We start from the raw sequence: 20,352 nt of genomic DNA on the forward strand, positions 1-20,352 counted from the left end.
AACATCACCAGCTCTGAAAACCTGTGTAGACGTCCTGTAACCTTCATTTAGAGAACAATGGCGATTCCCTGGCTTTTGAAGCACAATGCAGTCCAGTGGTCAGCAAGTATCCTATCTAATAAAGCGGGAATATGCTAATTGACCCTCATGCCATCACAAAATGGCAGCACCCACAGCCAATAAGGAGGGAATATGCTAATTGACTGCCCTGCCCTCAAAGATGGCGGCGCCCAGTCCCCTCAGCCCCCCAGCTTCCCAAGGCCGGCCCGAGCCACAGGCAAGCCTCGGATGGCGGTTGCCCAGCTGCCCAGGGCCACCCGAGGCTCAGATAACCAGGGCCAGCCAAGGTTTGCGCTGCGGGCAGTGGCAGCTGCAGAGGTGTGATGGGGCATCGCCTTCCCCCGATTGCCGGGTCGCTTTCCACCCCTGAGTGTTCCTGGACTGTGAGGGGGGCAGGCCGGGCTGAGGGACCCCCCTCCAGTGCATGAATTTTCATGCACCAGGCCTCTAGTAACCGTAATAAAAACCCTTCACTGGGGTTAAAAAGGTAATGCAAACTGAATGGGTGAGTGTCCGCGGGAAGGCTGAGGGGCTCCACGGGAATGTGAACATGTGCCATCACCCAGCTTTCTCCATGCATTTATAAGCTAACACACTGAATGTTCTGTTTGGGTTATTGTATTTGGGCTCAGAGTACAGGTTTTAAAAACAGGCACTCCACCCAGTGCTAGCGAGAATGTGAGGGGCTGGAAACTTACAGAGAGGTTTTAAAGAGGATTGTCCAACAGGAAAAAAAGGGGGGGAGGGGATGGGATGGGGGAACCTGGTGTTTTTAAACCATTTGAAGAACTGCAGAAAAACCATGAAACTTAATTTAGCTCCAGAGGGCAAGCCTCTGTCGGTAGGAGGAAACAAGTTAAACTCACTGTCAAGAACTTGGTAATATTTAAAGCCAAAGGCGCATGGTGAATTCTGGCGTTCACTAAGCCCACCTGGTTCACCTAAGGCCACCTGGCCCCATCCGTGGCCTCCTGGTCACCTGTCAGTGAGGATGTCTCGGGTTGGTGACTGGGAATACCCGGCACAGGGAAGGAGACTCCCTCCTGAGCAGTAGCACCAGGGAACGGCCTGCCCAGGGAGAGGGCCTGTCATCCCAGCAGGAATGGGCTGCAGGTGACAGGGGCAGAGGTTTCTGTTGTTGGCAGTGGCCCTCTTAGTGTAGAAGGCCCCTGCCTATGCCAGGGAGGCAGGCGGCGCACCCAGCGGGCTTCTCTCCTCCTTCCCTCTGACCTCTGGCCTCTGAGGCCAACCTTTCCCTAGGATCCTCGCAAGCTCAGGCTGCAGCTGCCTGCCCTGAGCTCTCAGGCAGTCTTGGGCGCAGGGGGCACCCGGGGGCATTAGGCGCAGGGGTGCACTGGGCGCAGGGGGGCGCATTGGGCGCAGGGGGGCGCGTTGGGCGCAGGGAGCGCACGGGGGACATTGAGCGCAGGGGGCGCCTGGGCGCTGGGGCGCGGCCGGGAGGAAGTGCGGGGCCTGCCCGGGCTCGTTAAGGAAGTTGCCCAAAATGAGGAAGCGCTGCTCTCTGGGCGGCTGAGGCGACTCAGTCGACGGGAGGAGCGAGGAGGACCTCGCGGCCCGCGCTGCTCCGGGACAGCCCCAAGGACCCACCGCCCACGCCCGCCACCCGCCGGACCCCGCGCCGCAAGGCCCGCTGCACAGGTAGGAGGCGCGCTCCCTGCTCGCCTGCGGGGCGCGGGGCCCGGTGCCTAGGGACGGGGAAGGCGGCGAGCGCGGGTTGGGGGGCAGTCGCGGGCCCACTCGTCCGGTTTCGGGGTGCCCGGCGCTGTGCCAGGGACGCTCGGAGCCCTCGGCCCTGGGACAACGGGACATTGATGAGATAGAAGCAGGGGACGCAGCCTTTTGTCCTGATCCTGGAGCCTCCGGGTGCGGCTCCCGCACGGGAGCGGCTCCCGCACGGGAGCGGGGCCTGGGCCCAGGGACTTTGCGGGAACTGGGGACCCAGCGTCGCAACGGAGACGGTGTGGAGGCAGCGGGTCCTGGGAGCGCGAGCAGGATCCGCGGGCACGTTTTCGTTCGGCCACTGACCTGACAGCCTGGCACACCCCGCGGCGCTCACCTTCCAGTTACTCCCGGGCCGCTCCGGACCGCGCCCCTTCCCGCCGCGGGGGGCGCAGGGCGCAGGGCGCGAGCGCAGGAGCCTCCCCGACCTGCTCGCGTTTAGAGCGGTGGCTCCTTCCCCACGCGTTTTCATGGTGAAGCACCTTATTTGCCAGTGTGTGGTGGGAGAGCAGGCGAGTTTTATGTAGTAAAACGTAAATTTGAGCTAATTGTTTAGAAACTGAACTGAATAACTATTCAAAGGCGATTCATGTTTGTTTGTTTGTTTGGATGTTCAAAAACTAGAAAGACAGTCATTGGAGACATAGAGTTTGAATCTTCCCACGTTGGGAACGGTGTTGGGGATTGTTTTAATGAGTTTGCTTGACTCGCATAGATTTCATTGAGCCCGAGTTAAACTGTTGGCTGGCGGATTGCGTTTTTCTTAAAGCGGCAGAGCAGTTCAGCTTGTAGTTAAGAAGAAGTCTGACATTTGAATCTTCATAATGAAAAGCTAATCATGCGACGACGGAGAATTTCTGGAAGCAATGAAATCGACTATACTAACTGATTTCTTTGTTTCAGCCAGAACAAATTCATCGGTATCATACTGGAAGCATTTCAGTTAAATGCGATTAAATTCATTAATGGTCCCTTCACACCCTCCCCCCAAGTGCATGGATGTATTTGTATTTGAGCTAAAAGTGAGGAATCTGGTCAGTTAAAATTATTTTATCAAATCATTTTGTTTCTACATCATACTTTTTATGTTTAGAGAAATTTTGCAGTAAATAGAAATTGTTTTGTTACTCTGTAGTGCTCAGATATATAGGATTATATAGTTTAACTAGAATGTTTTAATGTTTAAGCTAAGGTAAAAAATTAGGTGTGTATTTTAGGTCTTTGCCTTTCTTGAGGGATGAAATTGACAGATCATTTCATTGCTAGGTTTGCATTTCAGAAATACCACCTTGGCCTTCCTTAGGCTCATATTTAATTTTATAAGTGCAGGTCTACTTTCTCTGTTTTTAAACAAAGATTTCTTAGTAGGACATCACTTATGCAGCACATTGCATGTCCATAATCATTATTCAAGACCCTGTGCTCAGATAAGTTTTTAACTCAGGACTTTTCAGAATTTAGAATTCAAATTTAGAATGTGAATGTCAGCGCTGAGAACGTCTGTGAGAACTTAGAAAGGTGCGTGTGCGTGCTGACACCTCGCCCCAGCACAGCGGCCTGGGACCCCACACCGTCTCTGCACCTGCGCTGTGAATACTCTCATCAGGTGGCATAAATAACAACTATAAATAGCTGTGTGTCAGTTTAGAGCAGGCATGGTCACTAAATGAAGGTCCCCAAAATTACTAAGAAACCTCCTTATTTAGAGCTTTTTGGAGTTGGGCTAAAGAACTGACTCCATCAAGCTACTGTGCTTTGGGAAACAAATTGCTTTTCTATTGCCCAATCCTCACCCTTTCCAGTAATTAGACAGGCAATTTCCCCTCTGCAGATTCTGAAATATCAGGACTTCACTGAACTTTCAATGATAACCATTAGTATACGAGCCTGCAAGTGAGAATGGGAGGTATATCCTTACTGATACACGTTGACGCAGCAGCTTTCCTGCCGGTCGGTCTAGGATTGCAGAGCGAAAGTACAGCTCCCGGCAGGGGCGTGGTCACCCTCCGGAGGCAGGAGGCAGTGGTCCTGGGAGCAGAGCTGCCTCCTGTCCATGTGCAGCTGGCTCTCCCGGCCCTGGCACCGGACCGGACGGGGCCCGGGGCCCTGGGCTCTGTCAGCCCTCGGTCCCACCCACCATCGGTGCCCAAGGGATGGCAGGCGCTTTTCACAATTGGGGCTAATTTTTGCTTTTTTAACTTTAACTGTAGTAGACTTTTCCTAACTACACCCGGACTCACCTCTTCTCCCCGCCTGTGCAAGTTTTAACATTTTCTTCCACTTTTGGAATTGTTTAGCTATAAATGAGTGGAGGAAAAATTAGGAATTTAGACCTTTGGGGAGAAATTTTCTTAAATGTCTACATCCTTAACTTTCTCTTTCATAAAAAGCAATTGCAGTCAAAAGGCAGTCTTTTAAAGGGAGAGTGGAATGAAATCGCCTGATGTGTCCCAGCATCTTATCCTTCTACTTCAGCGGTTCTCAACCTGTGGGTCACCAACCTGTGGGTCGAGACCCCTTTGGAGGTCGAAAGACCCTTTCACAGGGGTCGCCTAAGACCATCGGAAAACACATATATAATTACATATTGTTTTTGTGATTAATCACTATGCTTTAATTATGTTCAATTTGTAACAATGAAAATACATCCTGCATATCAGATATTTACATTATGATTCATAACAGTAGCAAAATTACAGTTATGAAGTAGCAACGAAAATAATTTTATGGTTGGGGGTCACCACAACATGAGGAACTGTATGAAAGGGTCGCGGCATTAGGAAGGTTGAGAACCACTGTTCTACTTTGATTTGAACAGGTTGGTTTCTTTTCACTTGTAAAAGAGTTTTTATTTTTTTAACTGAGGAATTGTGAGAAGATTGAAAAAATAAAACTAGGCTGATTAAATTTTAAAGGAAAATTTTATTCAGGGAAATTTTCTGTTAGCTTATAACTTTGTCTGACAAAGTTATCTTGTATCAATTTGAATTTTTTACCCTTAATAATTAATTATGTACTGTTTGCCTATGAAACTTGAAAGATAGTTGAATTGGAATCTTAAGTATAATCAAATTTAGCCAAGGTAATACATACCAGCAGGAAGAACATTCAGTTTATATAGCAGTAGATTGAACAAATAAAAAATGACTCTCTTTTGATTCTTTCATTTCTTGGAGAAACCGTGCATTTATTTTTGGAAGCTGCCTAAGGTAGGTGATGAGAAGAGGAAGGTAGCAAGGATTTAGAATATTGGTGATGCCTCCATGACACAGGAGGGTGTCCTGATTAAGATGGGCAGGGTGTGGGGAGCGGCATCCTCTGTCCTGGGGTACCAGGCTCTGAGACGGAGTCCTTGCTCCTGAAGCTGGTGGCAGGACCCCTCCCTGCTGTGCTGGAGGACTGGAGGGAGCAGGGATGTGGGGTGCTGGCTTCCAGACGGGCATGCTGTGTGTTGGAGACGTGGTCTGAGCGGAGGCCCAGCAGGAGCAGGCAGCAGCCACGGGGAGCATGGGCTGCGGTCAGGGTGAGACCCAGGCCTGGCTGCAGGGTGTGGAGGATGGAAGAGGCCTGAGGCAGGAGGTTCAGCAAAGGCTTGAAGCGTTGGATTGTGGGGTGACACTCTGTAGCTACAAAGAGCATTTGGATGTCCAATGCGTGACCTTCTGCTTTCTCACTTTGTCTTAATTGATAAATCTTCATTCTGTTCTGCCCAGTATAATAATTTAACTTATTGAATCTACCCATTTCTGTTGAGATGTCATGGAAATGTTTTGGTATGGCCAGAGTTAATTTGTTTTTTACTTAATTTTATTTAATAACAATACTTTCCCATTCTGTAGTACTGTTCCCCAAAAGCAGTCTTTTAAATTTTTATTGCTCTTTCTTCTAGAATTCTCCTCATTTTCGTATCCTATGCTTATTTGCTTATGTTTGGCTGTATCAGTTTTAGACAATGTCTGCCGACTTCCTTCTGGGAAACGGGCTGCGGCCATCCTCGGCTGGCCACCGCCGGGAGAAGCACTGGAGAACGGGCCGTGTACTATCGGGGTGCACGTCATGTGCTGACGTTCGCCGCTAAAGCAAGGGGTGCCATATCGTCCCATTTTCCTGGTCTCCTTGTGACTTTTCCTGGGTAAATGCTGTGTGCTCTGTGTTCTCAGGGGGTCCTGTGCCTGTTACATGAGTCTCCCCGATGCTCTGAGACTGAGCTCAAACTCTTGACACAGCTTCCCACTGAGTCAGACCAAATAGCCTATCAGTTCCACTTTTCTCTCTGCTTTTCTGGCCCCCCGCCCCCCCCCCCCCCCCCGCCCCATTTTCTTGCTCCAGTCTGATAGTTTCTCTTCAGTCTCGCTGCGCACACACTAATAACGAAGCACCGGTTGGTGTGAGTGTGGGGACTGGCTGTCTGAAAGCATTTCCTGCCAGTTACTTAGGAAGCCTTTGCTTGACCTGTGGTGTCTTAACCCACCTCCCACTGCACTGAGGTGCACTTTCCCTGCTGTGAATCCCTTGTCATCATTGATGGAAACACCTCCCACCCTTAGGATTTCTATGGTTATTTATTTGTAGCGTAAAACTTTTCTATTTCTTCCATCAGAACATGACCTGACTCATAATAGTGAAAGGTGATTTTTAACTCCATTTTAGCCGTTGGCGTCTCCATTTAAAATCAGCCTCAATGTCAGCTCTGTATTTGTCCGACACTGATGTTTTGTCATCTGATTGTGGGACTTTGTACTTTCCGGGGAGTGGCGAGTCCGGGCTTTCCCCGACAGCTGGCCGAGGCTGGTCCCAGAGCAGTGAGTGGGTGAGCGGGCGAGCAGTGCTGTGCAGTGGTGGATGGTGCTCTGGGGGAGCAGCCCTTGCTCCAGTAGGTGGAATGCTGGGAGCACCATCGCCGAGCAGGGTGAGCACAGATCATGCGGCAGGTCCTCAGCGCCATGTGTGTGATGTGCACGGGCCGTGTCCTGTCCTCGCACACCTCCGTGGTGTGGGCGCGCTGGTTCTGGGAGCAGCTTGGGGACCAGAACTCCTGGGGTCCGCTTTCGGAATACGGTGGCCTTCTGCTCCCCTTTACAAGAGTCTCAGTCCTTGCTGGGGTGGAGACCGAGTCCTGGGTTCATTGCTTGCTCTAATGCCTCGGCCCCAGTTCCTGAATATTTGTGCCGGGGTGTTATCCAGCATCTAGAAGGGTTCAGGAATCTGGAGAAGGGCTGCGTGTAAAGTAATAAAGAGACTAGAAATATAAATTTGTAATACAGGGGGAGCCAGAGGAGACTTAGCTACAGCAACCAAGTTCTCTGAATCTCTGGACCCTTCGCTCTTCATTAACACAAATTGCCCTAAGGCAAAGCAGATATACATTTCAAAGGTTAAGGTTTGGTATACAGCAGGCATGGTCAGGTTTGGGGGAGCTGCCCTGGGCTGTCAGGCAGCAGGCAATAATAGATGCAAATCTTTAGGTTTGGGGAAATGCCTACAGTTGTTCAGCTGTTTGGCCAGCTGCAGGTAATAACATGTAGATTTTCAGGTTTAGGGAAATGCTTTCAGCTATTCCAGGAGGCAATAATATGTATCTTCAGCCCTGCTGAGCCTCAAGGTTCCATCAGCCTTCTGATGAAACTGCTTGTGTTCATGACCTGCTGGAATTAGCCTCCAGCATATTTGTACCAACAGTGGTTGAGAGTAGCTTCTGAGTGCCCACTGGGTTCCAGTCCCACCCTGTTTTAAAGCTACTCTTCGTCTTCGCTGACGGGACGATCACTGTGGGTGTCACTGTGATGCAGGATGGAGGCCGCGCGGGCATCAGGTTCCTGGCACCAGCAGGTGAGAGCTGATGCCTCTGCCATAGCCCCTCCAGGTGGTTGGCCCTGGGAGCCTGCCCCTGCAGTCCTGGGCGGAGCTAATGATGGCACTCCCAGACAGGTGGGAGGCGAGGCGAGTGAGTTCCATTCTAAAACAGTTTTCTCTGACCTCCAAGGTGAGAACTCTCCATCGTTTTCTTTCTGGAAACTGTTCAGTTGTGTAACGGATGCACAAGTCCGGTCCATTGGTGAGGATTTCGGAGGTGACAGGCACCTGCACACCTGGGGGCAGTGGGAGGGATTTTCTCCGCTTGGTTGTCCTGTGTGTGTATGTGTATATCTTCAGGAGACACAACCTTGTGTGTGTGTGTCTTCTTAATACCAATATCATTCTGCACCTTTCTTTTTTTAATCAACAGCTACTGCTAGGGTTGGGGAGCCCTGGCTCTCAATGACTGTGGGGCTTACTCAGCCGAGGGGAGAGCGCCCGCCACTGGGGGACACGAGGCTCCCCCTGACTGGCAGCACTGGCAGAGCCCGAGGCCCCGCCCTCGTCCCCTCCCTGCCCTCCGCATGTGTTTCATGGAGCCCTCAGGCTGACCTGTGGGTCAGGAAGGACCTGTCTTACATTGTAGCAAGCAGATGGTTAATTTCTGGGGAATGTATTTCGTTCTTATTTGTTGCTGACACATTGGGCTCTTGCTTTTTATTGCTGGTGCCAGTGTGGACGTTCTCTTGCTGCTTCCTGATCTCTGCCCTGACCCTCTGCTCACCGTGCCCTCCCGCACTGGGTCTGCTTCCGTGGCCTACTTGGGATTTTGCTCCACCAGAGGGCTGGCCTTTATTTTAACTAGGAGTCCGTCTTCTAAGGCTGCACTGTTGTGTGGCCCTCTCTTAGCCTGTGCCCACGAGAGAGGCGGCGGGTGACCTGTGCACAGGGGAGTATGACCCACTGACCAGTGTGTGTGGGGACAGGGGCTCCCTGCTCTTTGCAGCTGGCCATGCCGCCTCTGCACACGGAGGACTTTCTTGCAGAGGGCCTTCTGCTGCTGCTCGGGTGCCACAGCGGAGGGTTTGGAGAGGGCTTGGCTCCCGCTCAGCTCCCCCGGGCTCGGTCATGTCCAAGGTTTCTCCAGCCCTCAGCTGTCCTCCTGCAGCGGCTGGGCGGGAGTCGCCCTCTGCGTTGGGGCCCACGTTGCTCTGGGTCTGTCGGGCCCGTGCTGGTTTCCACGCCCTGCTCTGCTCCCAGAACAGGCGTGGACTGACACTGTGTTATGTCTTCAGTGCTAGTTCTCTTTCTCTGCGTTTAGAGCTGCTGCACTTGCTTGCAGGGGAAGTCCACCACTTCCTTTTTTGTTTTTTTAGCAACACCAATCAGCTGATGGTCGCCCTGTGTGAAGGAAGTGACAGTGAGGAGGAGGGAGAGGAGCTCACTGGAGCGGGGAGGGTCCCAGGGTTGGGTTTCTCTGTTGCCTGGGAGCTGGGCTCCAGCAGAAAGTGTGTCTGCAGGGAGGGTGGCCTTGTCAGGTCCATTCTGATTTTCAGGAGCTCTCAATGCACGCTCATTCCTTCTCGGCCTGGGTGAGGATGCTGGGATGCTGGCGGTGGCCCAGCTAGGAGCCGCCTAAGCCAACCTGCTGGGAAGACTCTGAATGTTGCTGCTCTTGCAGGCCCCAGCCCGAGGTGTTTCTAATTCAGAACCAGAATCCATGCCCACTGCTCTAGCAGAGAGTGAAAGCAAGGGTCTGCCCCTGGCTTCACGCTGAGGAGTGAAGTCATGTGAGCGGACTGGGGAGCTGAGAGGCAGCACAAGGCCATGCGCTCAGCTCCGGCGGACATGTCAGTTTCACACGTCACCTGTAGTTCTGGAAAATATGTAATTTATCTTTATAGTTTTGTGTTGAAACGTTAAGCAAATTCAATATGACTTGGACCAAAAAATCCCAAATCAATGAGAGATGTGACAACCTCTCCCCCTCAGCTTCAGCTGACTCCCCACCGGCCACCCAGCGTGAGCAGAGTCCTGTGGGCGCTGGTGGAGAAGGGTGGCAGCCCCCTTCACAGTGAGCGCAGCCCGGGCAGTGAGCACAGACACCCCCGGCCCCCCAGCACAGTCCCCGGCAGTGGGTACAGTGAGCAAAGCACCCCACCCCTGCCCCCCAGCATAGCCCTAGGCTGTGAGTGGGCACAGCCCTGGCAGAGAGCACAGTGGGCAGAGAACACAGCAGGCAGAGAGCACAGCGGCCTTCGTGTCTGCTTCCCCAGCAGGAAGATGGCCTGCACATGCCCCTGTCACAGGGCCAGGAGGGGAAGTACAAAGAGTCCTTAGGGGTGGGAAGAGAGCAGGGAAAAGGGGCCATTTCACATGCCTCGCCAGCCACTGTGGGAACATTGTGACACAGGTGGAATTTCAGCATCAAGTCTCAGGCTGGGAGGCTGGAGTCTGAGACCCAGGTGTCAGAGGCTGGCTCCCCCTGAGGCCTGTGGACCGAGCCTGCTTCTGCGTCCCCATCATCTTCCCGAGTGTGTCTTGCCCTAGTGTCCCCTTTCTATGTGGACAGGCATATGGACAGGGCCCACCCTAAGGACCTCATTTTAACTTACTCGCCTCTGTGGAAGCCCTGTTTCCAGAGTCCCATTCAGAGGAAGGGAGTTAGGATCCATCGTAGGACTTGGGGAATGGGATCAGCCCCTGCAGGGGGTTAGGCGGGGCCTGGCCTTCCTCTGTGGCCTTGGCAGGACGTAAACACCACACTGAGCAAGTGGTTATGCCTAAGACACAATTTTCCACCTTAGATTGATGAAAAAATTTAAAGGAACTTACGAGAAGACCCAGACAAAAAATAAAAACTAGGGGTGGTAAGGAGTGGCAAATTCTACAGGATCTTAAGGCAAAGCTACAATGTTGAGTGGACTGACAGACCCAGATTACACATGGAAAGTTATTGCAAGGCGAGGATGGCACTTCCCTGCCGTCAGGGGAGAAGAGGTTATTGTTAATTAAAGGTCTTGGGAAAACTGGCTAATAATTTGGTTGAACATAAAGCTTTGTTCTTTATACCAAAACTGGAGGCCCAGTGCATGGATTCTTGCACAGGTGGGGTCCCTCAGCCTGGCCTGCACCCTCTCCCAATCTGGGACCCATCGGGGGATGTTGGACTGCCGGGCCTTCAGGGATCAGGCCGAAACTGGCAGTCTGACATCCCCTGAGGGATGTAGCAGCGCCGAAGTGGCAGGAGGCTGGGGAGGAACCCGAGCCAGGGCCGGGCGCCCCACAGCTTCTGCTCCCCGCTGTGCTGGCCACCGCTGCCTACCACCCACCACCCGCCGCTACCACTGCCTGCCACCGCCACAGCTGTGCTTGCCAGTCATGAGCCCGGCTCCCACAGCGACACTCCCGCTGTGGGAGCACACTGACCACCAGAGTGCAGCTCCTGCATTGAGCGTCTGCCACCTGTTGGTCAGTGCATGTCATAGCGACCAGTCGTTCCAGTCAACCGGTCATAACAGTCACTTAGGCTTTTATATATATACTAGAGGCCCATTGCACGAAGAGATTTGTGCAATAGGCCTTCCCTTCCCCTGGCTGCCGGCATTAGTTTTCCTCCGGCACCCGGGACCCAGGCCTTCGCTCTGTATGGAGCCTTCAGTCTTCGCCACTCCCGCTCCACTGCTGCGCGCCTATGTATGCAAATTAACCGCCATCTTTGTTGGGTTAATTTGCATACTCTCCTGATTGGCTGGTGAGTGTAACAGAAGGACAGTCAATTTACATATTTGTCTATTATTAGGTAAGACTAGAGGCCCAGTGTACAAAAATTTGTGCACTTGGGGTGGTCCCTCAGCCCGGCCTGTGCCCTCTCGCAGTCTGGGACCCCTCAGGGGATGTCCACCTGCTGGCTTAGGCCTGCTCCCCAGGGGATCGGGCCTAAGCTGGCAGTCAGACATCCCTCTGGCAGCCCAGGAGCCCATGGGATATGTCCACTTGCCATCAAGGAGCAGGCCTAAGCTACAGTCCAGCATCCTTAGCACTACTGAGGAGAAGGGAGAGGCTCCTGCCACCACTGCTGTGCTGGCAGCTGTCAACCTGGCTTGTGGCTGAGCAGAGCTCCCCCTGTGGGAGCGCACTGACCACCAGGGGGCAGCTCCTGCATTGAGCATCTGCCCCCTGGTGGTCAGTGTGTGTCATAGTAACCAGTCATTCCCAGTCATTCTGCTGTTAGGGTCAATTTGCATATTACCCTTTTATTATATAGGATAGATAAACTCCAGGTTGAACAATGAATAAAAATATAACAGTGAAATCATAAAAGCTCTATAAGAAAACTTAGGTGAGTTTTTAAATAATTGTGGAGAGAAGAAGGCCTTTGTAAATGGGACAGAAAATATGAAACCATAATAGAAGAAAGATTGATGGGCATGATTTATAAAATTTTAAGCAAGTTCTCAGGGGAATGAAAAATACATATAAATAAGTGGGGAAAAGTGTAAGGTAAATTTATTTTTAATGCCTGTGGTCAAAGTATCAATAGGATGAAATATGCAGTGAGGTCTTCCAAGTCACGGAGGAGAATAAGCACAGTCCAACAGGAAAGTCAGTCAAGGACTAGCAAGCAGCTAGACAGGCAGGGACCTGGTGCATGAATGCCCTGCTCCCGCAGCGGCGCGGTTTGCTCTGTGGCAAGATGTGGGCAGAGGGTGGTGCCTGGGCACTGGCACAGCTGTTGGGTGGAAGCTTCTGAAACTTGCTTATTTATTTGTTTATTGTTGACACTATTACGATGTGCCCACTTCCCCCTTTAAGACACACATGTGCTTTGGCTCAACAATCTCATTGTTAGGAACTTATTTCACACATAAATTGACAAAGGTGGAGAAGTATATGCATACAGTAATTCATTGCAACATTTTATTTTGTAAGAGCAATGAAAGAAAAGGAAGGAGAAAGGGCTGCATGCCGTGAAGGACTGTGAATCAGCCATGGTGTGCCTGTGCCTGGAACCCCTGTGGGCTTTGCACAAATGTGGAGTCTTTGTGAACCAAATTATTGCCTGGGCTGACCAGCAGACCCTGAGCGATGGATGAACAGATTACTCTGACACATGTTTCTGTGAAAGAGAAGGCTAAGGGGCTGCTTCGCTTTAGGAACAAAGCAGCCTTGATTGACCACCTCCTTAGGCTTTTATTATAACAACAGCTTGAACTAAAATTAACCTCTAGATATATTCAGCAGGGCAAGTATCCCTGAGAAAGCACCTGCTTCTACAAGGTCAGGTCTTTAAAAACTAAACATAGAGATTCTAGCAAAATACCCAGGGGATTGGACTTGTTTGGAAAAGTCAACATAGGGGGTTCTGCCTTCAGCAAGGTCCCCCCAGAGGCCCCCAACCTTTTGGAGAATCCTCTTTTTTTTTTTAAAGATATTTTATTGATTTTTTACAGAGAGGAAGAGAGAGAGATAGAGAGTTAGAAACATCGATGAGAGAGAAACATCGATCAGCTGCCTCCTGCACATCTCCCACTGGGGATGTGCCCGCAACCAAGGTACATGCCCTTGACCGGAATCGAACCTGGGACCTTTCAGTCCGCAGGCCGATGCTCTATCCACTGAGCCACACCGGTTTTGGCAGGAGAATCCTCTCTACAGACCTTCCAACCAAGTCCTGTGCTTCCCCACAAATTATGAAGATGTCCAACTGATACTAACTTAAAGGGAAAGATGTAATATATTTTTAAAAACACATACATGGCCTTAATGAGGTCAGTGGCAGTGAGTTGTTATTTGCTGTGTAGAGATGCAGGCCTGCCTATACAGGTGTGTGTGTGTGTGTGTGTGTGTGTGTGTGTGAGAGAGAGAGAGAGAGAGAGAGAGAGAATAAGAGAATGCAGGGAGGTCTGGAAGCAAAGGCACCAAACTGTGAACAGCATTTAGGCGAACAGTGGGATCAGTTTGGAGAAAAAGGTGAAATATACTTTGTACTCTGCACACAGAAGTCTGCAGTGCTCATAATAGAAGACTCTTTGTTGAGTGGGGGAGTGAACAGGAGGAAACCAGGAAGAGAGCTAACTTAGAACTAGGCATCCATCACGGCTGTTGGGACCGTTCTGTCTCCAAGCAAGGACTTTGGCTTGGAGGAGGGGTGGTGTGTCTAGACGCGGCCGTCACCCACGCTGGCCCACCCTCGGCTGCACAGGCTGCCTCCCCGATCTGGTGTGGTCTGGCCTGCAGCCTGCTTTGAACTTTAATTATTAAGGCCACCTTCCCCACACGTGCAGCCGCCAAGGTTGAGAACCACTGGTTTAGGACCAGCTAGTGGTTTTACAGCGCACAAGCTCATCCATAAAGCAACAGAATTCCCAGCACATTTGGATTTGTCGGTGTGCTGGACATGGGGCGGCTGCGTGTGCCTTCGATTGCAAAGACTCTGGGTGTGTTAGGTGTTAGAGTGGTGTGTGTGGTGGGGGAGGAGAGGAGACAGGAAGGGAAGGTGAGAGGGAGAGAAGGATGGAGGGAGGGAGAGGGAGACAGAGAGAGATTGAGAGAGAGACCGAGAGAAGACAGAGAAGGACCATGTGTGGGCTCTGTGGGGGCTTGGAGTCAGGAGGCCAGGAGGCCTGCGGCGGGTGAGAGTGGCCATGTATCCTCAGCACATGCTCGAGACCTGTAGGGATGAGTGAGTGGGAAAGGGTCCTCGGAGAAAGAGTGCGTGCATTTGTGGCATTTTCTGCACAAGATAATTTGAATATTTCCGTCTTGAATAACAGTGCTCAGCATTTTTCCGCTGTGCTTTTCTGCCAGACAATTCACTGTCCAGCTGTTTCATGTGGATTCTTTCTCATGAGGACATGGTTTCTCAGTGTACGTGTCTTGGCTTCTGTGCCTTAGGGTGCAGCAGATGGTGAGCTGCCGGCCGTTTCGGGATGCTCTGTAGCTGTGTCCTCCCTGGCCCTGACTGTGTATACAACACACACACACACGCACACACACACACACTCACACACACACTCACACACACTCACACACACACACACTCACACACACACTCACACACACACACACACTCACACACACTCACACGCACTCACACACACACACACACACACACACACACACACACGGGAACACCTTGCAGCCAGGGCTCATCCGTGTGTCTGCGTTAGACTTTGTAATAAAACTTTTAGGAGTGGGGTCTTGAACTAGAAACGTCCAGCTTAGGGAAGTGGCTCTGAAGCCCCTCGCTGCGGGCGGCGTGGTTGGCGGGAGCACACCAGGCACGTGCGGTGAATTCCGTCATTTGCTGGAAGGGCTCGGGCTCTGGGACCGCACCTGCAAAGCGAACGTGCCCGGGCGTGCGGCGGGCGGCGGGCGGCTAGAGACCGGCTGAGCAGACACGGAGCAGAGCGGCTGCCAAGGAGCAGCGGCCAGATGCTCCGGGTCGGCTCCCAGCAGGTCGCGCTCCCGGCCATCAGGAACTGAACAGCCTGTGCTAACCTGGGCCTGAAAAAGCAGGCAAGCGGGAGAAAGCGATTATAGAAGACGGAGTGGGAGGACCCGGAGGCAGCGTGGCTCTGGACTGTGCCGCAAGTCTGTTCCCTGACCATGTGCTGGGCACCCTGCTGGGCTTTCCCGGGACCCCTGGGAGTTTCCTCGGCTGCTGTCCCCAGCGCGCAGGGACACCCCTCCCCAGGGCTCACGGCACCTGAAGCGCTAGGACACGGTGACTATTTTGGGCGCAGGTCATGCACTTTAAAAATGTCCAGCTGGAGCCCCTGTTGTAGAAATGCGTGTGCTCTGCTCCCAGCGCGCCTCCTCTGCACGTGTTGGCACTCTCACAGTTCCTTCCTTAGGTTCCAGGAGATCCATGTGAGCTATGATACAAAGTGAGGCATTTGGGGTAAATGCGTCTCTCCTTAATAAAAATAAGACCCGGAGTCACCACATTCGGCCTAAGTAGGAGAGGTGTTGGGGAGGGCCACACAGCCTGCCCGGGGTGATCTGATCTATAAGACCCTCCTCTGTACCCCCCATCTCCCCCAGCCCACACCTTGGTTTTTTTTTTTGTTTTTTTTTTAATATATTTTATTGATTTTTTTACAGAGAGGAAGGGAGAGGGATAGAGAGTTAGAAACATCGATGAGAGAGAAACATCGATCAGCTGCCTCCTGCACATCTCCTACTGGGGATGTGCCCGCAACCCAGGTACATGCCCTTGACCGGAATCGAACCTGGGACCTTTCAGTCCACAGGCCGACGCTCTATCCACTGAGCCAAACCGGTTTCGGCCACACCTTGGTTTTAAGAAGCACTCTGTGCTCCTCCACCTCCGACACTGGCCCAGGTGAAGGCAGGCCTTTCCCAGCTTCCCGGCCAAGAATCTATTGCCATGCTGTCCTGTGCGCCCCCACAGCCTCACATGGCCATTCATATTCAAGTACTTAATTAAATAAGATTTAAAATTCAGTCCTCAGTCACACTCGCCATACATGGAGGGCAGAAGCCACAGGTGGCCAGTGGCTGGCTCTGTGTGGGGCCGAGTGGACAAGCATTGGTCATCCACCACGTGTGGGAGGCAGGTCCAGAGGCCACGCTACACCTGAGCCACAGCCGGTGCATCCTGGGGACGCGAGAGAAAAGCAAGCTCCTCCTCCCACCTTCCTAACCGCTGTGATTGCACTGGTCCACGCTGACTCCTGAGCACACCCATTTCCTTAAGGGGATCCGACCGTGGGAAGTGATGGCAGCACCAAGAGACCCCGAATCTTGTCCGCAGCCTCTGGCCTGGCCCTTTCATCCTTAGCATAGTGACAATCTCCTATTCAACACAGCAGCCTCACACACACATGCACACACACCGCACATGCACACATAGCAGGTACATACAGCACACACAGCGTGCACATGCACACACTGCACACCTGCACACAGCACGCACATGCACTGTCACAGCCTGGCTCAGTGACAGGAACGGAAGTGGTTCCGTTCTCCCTGGAGCAGTGCAGGGGAGGCCGGCCTCGGAGGACATAGGAAGGGGTCCTCGTGTGGAGCACACCCGGCTCAGTCTGGTTTCTGGAAGAATAAAGTACTTTTGTTCCAGAGGATTCAGAACTGAGAAACCTTAGTACTTGTTAAGTTCTCTGCAGTAAAAGCAAGTCCAACATCATTTTCTCAAAATATTTGGGATCCGGGTTTCTGTCCTTTAAAGGAAGGTTTGAAGAAAGAACATGTCCCTCATTAAGGCAAAATGAAGAAAGTGTGGCTTCGTCTGTTCCATCAAGTACAGCAGCACAAGACTCCTTTCTGGGAACAGGTGCTCACCAAAGAGCCCGGGAGCAGCAGCAGCTGAGGGCTGAGAGGCAGGCGCACCCGTGGGAGGCGGGCATACCCGTGGGAGGGGGGCATACCCGTGGGAGGGGGGCATACCCGTGGGAGGAGGGCACACCCGTGGGAGGGGGGCATACCCGTGGGAGGAGGGCACACCCATGGGAGGCGGGCACACCTGAGGAGCCTGTGCTGGAGGAGCTGATGCGGGGCACTGTGCCCTGGGCTGGAGCCCTGGCCCCGGGCTTCCCCTGTTCGGGATAGGGGAGAGGGCTGTTTTGCTGTCGCTGGAATTCCGGAGCTGCTGAATTTAGGAAAGATAAAGTACCACAGAGAAACAGTTTGGAAGGTTTGCAAGTTGTAGGACTTCCTTTCATGACTCAGCCCGACTTCAGGAAGTGGAGCAACGCGTGCTGCTCCTGCAACGGCCTCGGGCATAAGCCTGGGCACAGGGACCCTGGCAAGCCCCCCGCCCCCCAGGTTACTGTGGTAGCAAAACCAAAATGTCTAAAATAGCCCTGGCTGGTTTGGCTCAGTGGATAGAGCATTGGCTTGAGGACTGAAGGGTCCCGGGTTCGATTCCGGTCAAGGGCACATGCCTGGGTTGCAGGCTTAGTCCCCAGTGGGAGGTGTGCAGGAGGCAGCCTACCAATGATTCTCTCTCATCTTTGATGTTTCTATCTCTCCCTCCCTCTCCCTTCCTCTCTGAAATCAATAAAAATATATTTAAAATATAGTGTGTGAGGGTGCCAACTAACAGTGTCTTCTTAAGTTATGGCTTTGGCATTGCTTTCTTCCATTTCCATGTGAAATTCCCAACTCTACTTTGGTCTGGCATCTTCCCTCGTTGCTGCCCCAGGTCGCTGCCCACGTCGGGGTCAGCTCCAGCCAGGTCGCTCTGAGCCCCTGGTCCTCCTGTCCTGCGTCCTGGCTGCAGGCCAGCGTCACCTGGAGGCTGTGAGGAGACTGAGGTCCGGGCCCGGGAGGTTCGGCGTGAGGCCCGGCTCACAGGCCCCCGGGAACCGCAGCCCCTGCTTGCCCTGCAGGAGGGCGGCCCGCGGTCCTGCCAAGAGCCGCCTGGCTCTGCCGGGACCTGGTTTGCTGGTAAAAGCAGCCACTCTTACGCTTGTCTGCGCGTCAGAAACTCCTGGGGCCAGGCCCAGGCCTCACATTTCAGGAGCATCTGGAGGGGTTGGGAAGCAGGTGTCCGGAAGGGTGAGGGCCCCGCTGCACCCCATCTCTGCGGACCCCCAGTGCCTTCCTACCTCCACCGCTGTCTCTGCCAAAGCGCTGACTGCGGGCTCCCAGCAGCCCATGCACACGCCTGCCCGACGGGGCGGCTCCCGGTCTGCTAGCTCAGAGTGTGGCCAGAAGGCCCGGGAATTTCCTTTCCTTGGCTGGCGCCTGGGTAAGAGAATCCAGGAGAAAAGCTTCTTTTATTTCTGGACGTTTACTTTCATTATAACTCGGGCGTGGGCGCCACTCCATAAGTCTCTGCTTCAGGGCCTCTGTCTTGCGTGTTTTGGATCTTTGTCCTCGTGTCTTTCCGTTGCATTGTCACTCTCTGTTAATTCCATTGCCTTTTCTCAAGCTACTCCACCCTTCCCACCATGCTCTCCGCAACTTAATGCCTGTTCCCTTTCGTTGTTGAGATAACACCACCATTTCTTTCCTACTTTGTTTCCTGATTCCTGTCAGCTGATTTCTGATGACTTCGTGTCTCCCCATCTCAGCCCCTAACTTGTGTGCATCACTGGTTTGATTTGCTTTAACGAAGCGACTGCTGTCTTCAAGTTCTTGGATCTCATGGCTAGGTGTGTGGTCTTGATGTCCTCTGCCCTCGGAACGGCTGTCTGGTGGGTGTTTCTATGGGCCACACGGTTCTCCCCTTTCATTTAGTGTAAGTGGGGACTCGGGGCAGCTTCCTCATCGTGGAAGTGACTCGTGTTAGAGAGCAGCCCAAGATGTCTTCTAGCCTGCCAGGGTCTTCCTCATTCTCACTACCGCTGTGTGTGTGTGTGTGTGTGTGTGTGTGTGTGTGCTGACAGAGAGAGAATTGGTTGAATGTTTATTTCTCCCCAGGGAGGCTGCCTGCTGGCCATTCAGAATCTCTCCACCCTCAGGAAGATGCTGGCTCCCAGGGCTGTGGGGCCCGGGGCTTGGCCTGAGGTCTGCAGCTGCCCCTCCCGGACACTCTTCCCTGAGGGTCTCGGTGCCCCAGGTCCAGCCTTTGCTGCGTAGGCTCTGCTCACCGTAGGGATGGGGATCGAGGAACCTACGAGTCCCACAGCAAGTCTCTGTCTTGTTCTCTCGGTGGGTGATTTCAGAGAGAATGGGGTTGTGAAACCTTTACTCTGTCCCAAACTACCTGATATTTATCATATGGAGTAACTTAGAGCAGCGGTTCTCAACCTGTGGGCCGTGACCCCTTTGGGGGTCGAATGACCCTTTCACAGGGGTCACCTAAGACCATCAGAAAACACATATATAGTTACATATTGTTTTTGTGATTAATCACTATGCTTTAATTATGTTCAATTTGTAACAATGAAAATACATCCTGCATAGCAGATATTTACATTACGATTCATAACAGTAGCAAAATTACAATTATGAAGTAGCAACAAAAATAATTTTATGGTTGGGGGTCACCACAACATGAGGAACTGTATGAAAGGGTCGCGGCATTAGGAAGGTTGAGAACCACTGCCTTAGAGTCTTGGGTATTTTTCTTGAACAAGTGAGTGTCTGCAGGAACAGTTAATGGCCCCTAAAGCTGATGCAGCCTCGGCTTCTGTCAGCCTCTCTGACCCAGGGGCCAGTCAGGGCCATGGTGTTGGCTGTCTCCACCTTGCATTGGTTTCCACAGTAACCTGTCCTTTCCCATCATGTCTGCTTATGACCAACAAGGCCACGTGACATTCTGGAGGTCTCTCACGTGGGTAAGCATAAGCCTGAGACCTGCGTTTAGCACTCTAAGATAGTGTCCAGTGTGTCCTCAGATGTGCAGGTCTGCGCGGTGGCTGGGGCTGACCAGCAGACCCTGAGCGACGGATGAATGATTAACACACGTTTAAGTGAAAGAGAGGCTAAGGCACTCCCTGGCTATCGCCGCCAAGTAGCCCTGTTCGCCTGCCTACTTTGGCTTTCATTGTCCTAACAGGTTGAACTAAAATTAACCTCTAGTTACAATCAGCAGGGTAGGTATCCTTGAGAAAGTATATGCTTCTACAAGGTCGTGTCTTTAAAGACTAAACAGAGATTCTAGCAAAACACCCCGGGGGATCGGACTTGTTTGGAAAAGTCAAGGTAGGGGCTGCCGCCTTCGGCAAGGCACCCTCAGAGGCCCACAACCTTCCGAAGAATCCTCCTTACAGACCTTCCAACCAAGGCCCGTGCTTCCCCACGCACGGTGAATTCGCCTAC

At 52.4% G+C, this 20,352-nt stretch overlaps 1 protein-coding gene across 1 annotated transcript in view; it reads left to right on the forward strand.

The window, feature by feature from the left end:
- Positions 1 to 1,616: 1,616 nt before the first annotated feature.
- The window catches only part of SYK (spleen associated tyrosine kinase), an 80,399-nt gene continuing 61,663 nt past the window's right edge, over positions 1,617 to 20,352 (forward strand). The window contains exon 1 of the mRNA XM_070400790.1: positions 1,617 to 1,719. The gene's annotated coding sequence lies outside the window, so the exon portion shown is untranslated. The remainder of the gene's footprint in view (positions 1,720 to 20,352) is intronic.

Source organism: Myotis yumanensis, unplaced genomic scaffold, assembly GCF_028538775.1.
Source record: "Myotis yumanensis isolate MYYU_CA2020_CCGP unplaced genomic scaffold, mMyoYum1.0.hap1 SCAF_21, whole genome shotgun sequence".
In the NCBI taxonomy this organism is placed as follows: Eukaryota; Metazoa; Chordata; class Mammalia; order Chiroptera; family Vespertilionidae; genus Myotis; species Myotis yumanensis.